This window comes from Diabrotica undecimpunctata, chromosome 1 (assembly GCF_040954645.1).
Source record: "Diabrotica undecimpunctata isolate CICGRU chromosome 1, icDiaUnde3, whole genome shotgun sequence".
NCBI lineage: Eukaryota > Metazoa > Arthropoda > Insecta > Coleoptera > Chrysomelidae > Diabrotica > Diabrotica undecimpunctata.
The window spans coordinates 132,050,272-132,060,199 of record NC_092803.1 but is presented as its reverse complement, the minus strand read 5'-3'; the positions used below and the strand labels follow the sequence as shown (position 1 = coordinate 132,060,199).

The window sequence follows — 9,928 nt, the reverse complement described above, 5'->3', positions numbered from 1 at the left end:
GATGATGATCAAAGTCAATAATAGCTTTCTTTGGGATATTAAGAGAATTCTAAAGATCATCAGATAAATATTCAACTGTGATGTCACACTGACACCTATGATACACACTGATACATATTATGATACATAGTAGATAAATATATAGTTTTAATATTACGGGGACTAATCAAGACGGAAAAGTAGCACGCCAAAACGTCAAATTGAGATCTACAATTTTGTTTATAAAGAGTAATGAAATATATTTGCTGCCATAATCATAAAATTAATTTCTTCCAATGATAGTAATGTAATAAAATATAAAATATCCAAACTAACTTTTTATATGTTTCCAAATTACTTGGAAATGAATTTGAAAAACCAATTACAAAATTAATATTTTTACTTAAGTTACTCCTTTGCACCTGTTCATGTTTCATATTTAAAATACCGTATGATATACTCTTATACACTACCAAACTTTTTCTTTTAAAAACATTAGTGCCGTGAAGGTCAGGGTTATCGTTGGTGTTGTCAATAAAATAGTATCATAGTATGAGAGCTAGCTCTAAATATGTTTTAAATTTTTTATGTACGTCTTGAAAATGAGATCTGGTGGTGGTCAAACGAAGTGCAAGAAAAATAAAAAAGAAGAGAAATTTTTATAGAGAGTGGCAAGGAAATAGTGCTTACACAAATCTTCAGAATTATTGGATCATCAAAAAGGAAACAAATTTATAGAAAAGTAGAAGCGTATAAAAATATATACGATGCACTGAGAATGTGTAAGTGTAAGTAAAAAATATTTGTTCCTCAGAGTATAATTTTGTAAGTGGTGCATGGTGGTGCACAAGGTAAAATATTTTGGCCCCTACAACATCGAGGAGCTTCGCTTTTGTGCGATTATTAATTCTGTGGTTGTACTTATGTTTCAGCACGACCGTAATTACTTACCAAATCATGTTTAATCACAGGATTCTTCTTAAAGTATAGTTCGTTGCAAAACATTTCGTATTTAATTTTCTAGGTATAGTTGTATACAGGGTCGGACTTATATACTGATACATTTTATAAAAATTACGGCAATCCCACAAAGTAAAATCGCTATCGCTATCGTTTAAATCTATAACTACTCTATTTATAATGTTTTGGAACTGTAAGTATTTTTCTTCTAGTATTTTTGACATGCTCTAAACATTTTTTCCAATTATCTGCTGGAATATTATTACATTCGGTCTTAATTAAATCTACAACAGTCGAAAATGATTTAGGAGAATTATTATTTTTCCTCACATTACTTTTTAATTGAGACCACAACAATTCTATTGGATTCAGTACACAATAATAAGGAGGTAATCTTACTACTTTATGGCGATAATTCTCAGCTATCCTGTCGATAACATAATTTTTTTTCACATTTAATTAATTTTAATAGTTCTGCAAGTTGTTTTTTTGTGTAAGAATCCATAAAATATATTTCATGATTTAATAAAAATTCTTGAATTTCAGCTTTGTTTGAATTAGTGTTTAGAATTTTACTCTTTAGTCTACAATGATATGCAGCCTTATCCAAAATAATAACGCTATTTTTTTTAATTCAGGTAGTAATTGCTGCTCAAACCACTTTTAAAACAAAGCACTGTGCATATCTTGATGATAATCTAACCGACAATGACTCTTACACTCTTAGCAGAGAGTAATAAAGCATCTTCTACCCATCCTGATTTTTACTACCATCGGTCCAACATTTTTAACTACTTCTCTTCACTCCTAAAAAACTTTAAAGTCTCCAAATAATCGAATCTCCACTTTATTAAACGGCTGGATTCCATAATTACATGCCGTTTATTCACTGTTTTAAACATAAAACCATTAGATTTTAAAAACCTCCAAAAAGTAGTTTTATGACAGTAAATAAATGGTAAGTTATTTACTGAATGCATATGATATATTGTTTCCCGTATAGCTGATAAATGAAAATTCGGTAATACCCGATGGGCACCAGAATCCATTCGTTTTTTTTGCAACACTGGACCGTCTTTTATAAGTTCGTACACAGTGAATCGTGGCGCTTGTGTAAAAAAAAACGTCTTTTTGATGAAACGCTTCTGATGCAACCATCGTCGAAAGAAGACCTAAGAAAAAATATGTAATTTTACTTTTTAAGGAATTCTGCTTGAAATTCTGTGTTTTTTATTAATTAATTAATCGGTAAATATGATTAACCTTCCTAATACCGAATGGGGAGAATTCTCGCCTCAGGTCTAACGTTTTTATTAATATCTGTCATTAAGTTTAATCAATCGCTTTGACGGTTTAGGACATTGGTAGTTGATGTATTAAGAGCACAAAGAAGTAGTAAAACCTAAAATACCGCGAACAGAAAATTTATTCTCGTCGGATTTATCTTTGAAATTCCATTCTTGATATTTCACAGTGGGAACTTTTATAATTCCCCCATTAGCATATTTTTGTCTAGATTCTTCGAAGCATCACTTTCTAGTTGGAATTTTCTCTCTAAGAATTTGTAAAGTGCAATTAGCCCTAAGTACGTCTGATACGATATCGTCTGATACGTACGATATCTGATAACTGCTAAAATTACCTGTTTATTTGGTGAGTTTCTGAATGTGACTGTCTTCTGTCTTTGATTTTTAATTTGTTGAATTGGTACTAAACAATAAAGAGCTAAAAAAAATGGTAAGACTAATGAGATACATAAAATCCTTGCGCTTAAAAGTGAACCAAACTACTGGGGCAAGAAGTCGCCCCACCTGGTACTGATCGTTTTAAAATTTACCCGGTATTAGGAAGGTTAACTAAAGAGTATTATTAACGAGTACTTACCGTTGTAAACGTTACACAAGATTTGCTTTGCATCGTGTGTGAGATGAATATACCAGAACGTTTTTAGGTTCAGACTCGTCTTCACTTCCTGAAATAGTGGCAGGAATGTAAAGGACATCGTCACTAATCATTTTTATATCACTCATATTTAGAGTTATTACACTGACCTCTGTTCTAAATGAATAACAAACGAAAAATGTTCTTTTTAAATAAAATTTCCTCTCAGAGAAGCCCATTTAGTGATAATTTGATATTAAGTAAACATTATCCTTTTACCTGAATAAAATTCCAAGAAATTTTCTAATCTCTTATAAACACTGGCTTTACGTACCTAGAAATTTGTAATTATGAATTACAGGTACAAATGCAATTAACTGATTAAATTTAAATAGGTACACAAAATTATGCTTAAAATCTTATTTACCAGTCGTTAATAACTCAAAATTGAAATACATACCTGGCTACACCTACTTTGTGGGGAATTCTATCCGAATTATCTTGCAACGGATAGTACCATATTTATTCTGAAATACAGCTTCTTATACTATTTGCATATATTTCTGTTTTTTTATAGAAAGGAAGAATTATGTAATGTAATGTAATGTTACATAATTCTTCCTTTTTTTATAGTCAAGTAGTTCTAATGTTTGTATTTTGAGAACGATTTCCGAAGTGGAAATTGAAACGTCAATAAACGTATTTTAACCTTTAATTGTGGCTTATTCCCAGTTAAATAGTAATTAGTTCTATTCATAAAAGTTAATTTTACTCAAACAATTATTTTCAATTTCAAGGTTAAAATTTTATTAACTGAACGAAGATTGAACGTGAATAAAATTTAAAGCCAACAATAGTTTGGTTGGGATAGTAAGAGATAGGTCATAAGATCAATATTCCTGTGTGATGTCATGATCTGGCGTCTGGGATCATCGGCTCCCTGACTATTAATGTTAAGTTATTTGAATCACCCCGGCAACTCGATCTTCTATGACGAAATAAACTCTCAAACTCTGCAAAAAAGTTTAATTACTGTTATAAAATAAAACTTACAATTTGTTTACAATTACAATTGCTTCGTTTATGGAAACCTCAAAGACTATATTGGGGAGCTTCTGAATTTAGGATAATGCGAGAGGTATATGGTAAGAATCTGATGTTATTACATCAGCTGAATCCGTGGACTTTTTTTATTATAATAAAATAGCCCACAAAATTTTATTCTCATTCATTCACTAGTTGTCACGTCGTGTGGAGGTGTGGAGGTTAGGTCTGAAAGGCAAAGAAGGTTTCAAACACTAGTGATCTTTTTCATTTTTGAAGTCTAGCTGATTATAGAAAATATAATTGTAACTGGTAAGTAAGTATATACATGGTTGTAGTTTATTTTATTGGAAATCCCAAATTTTTCCCCAGCACATGGCAAACCCAATGCTATTTTTAATACTGGTTTAAAAATTGTAATTTTAATTGTTATGCTTGAATATTAAAATAAAAATAATATATTAAATTTGCATTTTTTTCTGTAATTTAAAACTGTTAGTACTAAAATATAGAATATATAAAATATATTTTATATCCAATGTTTTTTTTTTAAATCTGCTTTAAATAACACTTTTGTAGATTCACTTATTTTAATAGTAGGAGTACTTATCTTTATTTAACTATGATGAGATATTTACCTTAATATCTCATCTTCTGTTCTCATTGACACAAGTTCCACTGTTTAAATAGCTACATAAAAAAATTAATATATTAATATACATTTCAATCCCATTCTGATATACTTACTTAATCAGTAGACCCATTTGTACCTTTCGGTGTTGGGCTGTTTATAATACAATTCATTAAATTACAATAATTTACAGTCTTCTGAGGTGTCCTAACTCTTAACAAACTTTCTCCATTCCTTCCTATTAGATGCCATCTGTGTTGCTTCCTGCCAAGTCTTACCCTTACTCTGCAGTATCTGCGAGATGTCACTGTTCCATTCTTTAATGGGTCTTCCTCTTCTGTCTTCCAATTCTGATATAAATAACATTAAATAGCTCAGTATAATGTAATGTGTCTGTACCTCTATACCTACAACCAAAGAATATAAAGGCATATGCATCTATATTCAGTATTTGTTTACATTCTACTTACTTCAAACTTCTTTGCTACAACTTTTATCTATTAGTTTTATAGGGGCAGTATAGTTTCTGACAATTACAACTCGTCTCTCTAAACCATCAAATAGACTGACAGCATTCAAATCACTATGTACTGAGAATAATTTTTCTAAAAGCAACAAGAATATTGATGCATATGAGTCCATATTTGTTGCTTGAAGTGTGCCACATTATAAGAGAAGGAAATTCCATTAATAAATGTAATGAAGTAGATAATCTCAGCATAATTTATCATTCACTCTTTCTTAACAATCCATAATTTGAATTTTAAATATCACAAAACTCCATTCATCCAAGTCACATCCAAGTCAATTCTGGTCACTAGGTGGATTATAATAATTTACACATTAAGTTATACTTAAGTTACATACTAATATGTATGTACAATACTCTTGTTTCAATTAGAAACTTATTTTCCTAAATTCATTTGAAGATGTTCTTCTAACATACTTACAATTTTAATTAATATTCAAAAATATAATGAGAATAAGAGATATCTTATAGGAGTAATTTCAGTTTGACTAATGGATTAAGTCCACAGTCAAAGGAAACCAACAGCACACACACACGCACACAACATACCATGTCATAACATAAACATGTTTCACTTGCCTGATCCTAAAATTTCCAAGTTTTATTTTTAATTTCTTGGTTCACCTGTTCTTGTTTGCTGTATTCATAAAAGATTCTTACTTTCCATGTTCAAATAAACAATGTTTTTCGTGCTTGTTATTTCAGTATTATTTTCTTTCCTGGTTATTTTTTCCTTTTATTTCTGCTCCTTGTCTCTGCCAAGTCTGTATTATTTTGGGTATCACTATACATTCTATTTCTATTATTATTTATCAGTTTTTTTGGATTACTTCCTAAAATATTTTTCAGTTGCTGTCTACTCCATTTTGTCATTTCACAATCAATTATCAATATGTTAATCTGTACTTTAAAATATTTTAATATATAAATATTTTCCTTTTCTTATTTCTTCATTCTCTATTTGTCTATTTTTCCCTATAGATGTAATTCCTCTATTGTTAAATCATTTCTTATCAATATTTTGTGTTCTTTTATGGGTTTCAGTTTATTTTTATTCTTTATAATCAGTTATTTATTGTGGCTATCTTCCAGTTTATTTATTAATTTTTTATCTTTTATTACTTTGTTATAAGGTCACGAAAGAACACTTTAAAATTAAAAAACTTTGTACCTATATTGTAAAAATTATTTTGATTTAGCATGACATCAATTTAAATATTGTTTAGACCTTTGCTGTTTGTTTGTTAAAATGTTGTTTTTTTAAATATTTTCGATTGTGGAACAATATATTGGATCTTGGTTAATACAAGAGTATTTTTATATGCTTTATTATTTCGCGATAAGGTTGTAAAAAAACACTATAAATTGAAAAAAATATTTTATGATGTGAAATTTTTTTTTAATTAGCATGACATCAATTTAAATATTGTTTGGGCTGTTTGTTTTTTAAATTGTTTACTCAACTAGCAAGCAAGCAAGCAATAGAAATAAACCCAGCCTGTGAGACATCTTAAAATGTCCCCCCTTAGCACACTCCTTAGAAAATGACATATAGGTGTTACAATTAATTGGTGTAGAACGGATTGGTGCGAGTAAAAGAGGAACCACATGCACTATAGAGGCTACAAATGGGCAAAATGCTTGTCATGTGGAAGTCCTGAGTACAAGGACTTCTACATGAAATACTTCTCCTAGTTATGCTGGAGAGCGTGAGACACTATAATCCTGCTGTTATCTCAATTGATCCGAATTGATCTCCGAACTAGGTCCGGTTCTGAGACTTGTCTGCATATAGGCTGAGTAGCATTCTGGATGTTCTTGGAACGTCAGCTGTGTATGTGCTGTACAGTAAGGGTGATAATTCTGGCCCATGTGGTACTCTGGCCTCCGGAGCTCCTTGTTCGAATAGGTATAATAAAAAGAATAGAGATATTCATCTGGATGCATAACTGGATACATCACCTTCTGGCGATGTTACTTACATCTCGAATAAAATTACTGACTTACTAGCTTTAAGTTATCAACTCACTTTTTAATTTCATTGTTTACTCTTTTTATAATCGTCCTTGTCTATGACGATATCAGTCGGTCAGCTTTTGTTGTGCTTGATAAACAAAGCCACACTTGGATTATTTGCAAGTTTACAACTCAAGTATTTTTGAAACTTGACACTCTCTGCGATTACTACCTGTGTCCCAGATTCTGATTAAAAACAATTTTAATTAAAACAATAACGCAATTTAAGAAATATGTAAAATATTACTCCGCGATTATTTATGAATTCTAATATCTTAGGAAGAATATTACACAGGATTTGTCCTATTCGGACACTGATCCTCTGATCGCTAAGGACGAAGTGACTAGTCTGGTTTACTCAACAAACCTTTGTAAAGAAATGAAATGAAATCAAATTTGCTGTTAATTATCAACATTGACTTACTCAGGTAAATGTACAAATACATCCTAAAAAATACCTCATTTAAGTAATTTTTGGTATAAAATATTTGTGTTGAATTTTTAAATAATTTCTAATGTGCAGTAGATTTGATTTTAGTCAATAAGACGATAAGACAGTAGTAACTATGCTTAAGGAAGGTAAAGCAGATATTTCTTTTAAAAGAAATAATTTATTATCCACTAGGAAATTAAGTTCCTGTACCTGGCTGTATACCATGTATCACAAAAACATTTTTAATTCAAAATTTTTAGTAAAAGATATAAATAAAAAAAAATATATTTTATTTATACCTTTTACTAAAAATTTTTTTTTAATAATTTATTATTACACCATAAAAACAATACAAACTGATTAAAATGGTAGAAGGTAGAAGTAGGTTTTAGGAAAATGTATTATTCTTTGTTTATGATGTGAAGACCCACCCATTTTATGACAGCTAAAATGGTGTTAAAGGAGTACCTTAGACATTAGTATATTCACTATTAGGAGTGAAATGACAAGGGAATAACGAAATACAATAGTGAGTCGGATAACAAAAAAAAAACGCGAGTAAAATTGTGTCGTTCGCATACCAATTCGATCTCGCAAATATCGTGAAATCAAATGTTGGATTCAAAGAATCGCTGATTTAAAAGACATCATTCTTTTATGATCTCAACGAACAAAAATATATAAATTACATGGATACCACAATTCTGTACTGATACTAAAATAAAAAGAAATTTGGTGACAATCGCATTTTTTTTCTAATTTATCCTTCTATATATCTCACGCCGGCAAGAAAAATGACACAAGTCAAAAATTGGGAATTTTGGGGTTATGCCATGGAAACGTATCAATGAAATGTCCCAACGTTCACGAAAACCGTCACATCTCTAACTATAAATTTGTCCACGTGAGGCCAGTTGTCACTTTTATCGAAGGCTAGTTCGTCATTCGTTACCGCAAGAACAGTGTCACTTCAGCGTTAGCACTGGAAGGTGTTCCTAAACCAATCAAGAAAATCGTCACTTTTGAGTTGTGTCACTTTTCGTGAATAAGATAAGTTTAATGTAATTTTCTATACAGTCATAATTAGTAATATTATCTTAGTAATATTAAACTAATTAGGTGTTAAATCACTTTTTTATATTATTATTATATACAGTAAGGTCTCTTTTTATGCAGATTATTTTAATGCGATTTTGAAGTTGTGCGGTTTATATTTCATCCAAATTTTCTATTATTAACAGCTACTATAATAATTGTATTGACTTACACCGCGACTATAAAAATGAATGTATTCAAAAAAACGTTCCTTATGCAAATATCACAATGTATTCACGAATTTTCAACAACAACTTTAATATATCATTTTTCACCCCGAAAAAAGATATGTGTGATCTTTGCAACTCTTACAACAATGCCACAGAAGACGAAAAAGTGGTATTAAATTAGAAATATGATACACATTTAAGGGAAAAAGTTCTATCCAGAGCAGAGAAAGAGGAAGATAAAAAAAGAGCAGTACTAAGCGAAGGAAACATTATAGTTGCTACCTACGACCTTCAAGCAGTTCTGCCTGCACCAAGAGGGAATTCATCAACATTTTATTATAAAAGCAAAATTAACAGCTACAATTTAACTGTCACTGAACTGCAGTCAGATAATGTACAGTGTTTTTTTGGCATGAAGGTGAAGGTGCTCGAGGAGCAATAGAGATAGGTTCTTGCATTCTGAAATACCTAGAAGAAAAAGCCAACGCCACCAACAACAATAATCTTGAAATCATACTTTATTCAGACAATTGCTGTGGTCAGCAAAAGAACAAGTTTATAATGGGAATGTAGGTACCTATACGCTGTACAAAAATATAATATTAAATCTATTACACATAAATTTCTAATTGTAGGTCACACGCAAAATGAAGGAGATACTGTTCATTCTGTCATAGAAAAGCAGATTAAGCGAGCACTTAAATCAGGTCCCATCTATATTCCCACTGATTACGTCAGATTAATTCAGTCTGCAAGAAAAAAGGGAAATCCGTATAAAGTAACAGAATTAGGTTAGCAGGACTTTATGGATTTGAAGACACTGTCTCAGCAAATAGGTTCAAACTATAATAAATTATCGGACAATGAACTGATCCGAACAAGTGACATAAAAATACTTAAAGTGCAGAAGAATAACCCAGGCATTATTTTTGTAAAAACTACATACGAGCAAAAAGAATTTGCGCAGATCAACGTCAATCATAACAGAAGAAGCATGCAGAACTCTACACCGGAGTGCGTTGCAGCGTATAAGAAAAAAATGCAAATTTCTGATCTAAAGAAAGCTAAAATTGAATCACTTATCTCAGCGAAAAGCATTCCTACATTGTATCAGCCCATCTATGAATCTGTTTTCTTAAATTGCATTAATTACTTTAGTTTGTTGTATCTTATTAGTTGTTCTTTATTAA

General features: G+C 30.5%; 1 protein-coding gene across 1 annotated transcript in view; it reads left to right on the top strand.

Moving 5' to 3' along the window:
• The first annotated feature begins 4,018 nt into the window (after positions 1–4,018).
• The window catches only part of AsnS (asparagine synthetase), a 37,180-nt gene continuing 31,270 nt past the window's right edge, over positions 4,019–9,928 (top strand). The window contains exon 1 of the mRNA XM_072519728.1: positions 4,019–4,176. The gene's annotated coding sequence lies outside the window, so the exon portion shown is untranslated. The remainder of the gene's footprint in view (positions 4,177–9,928) is intronic.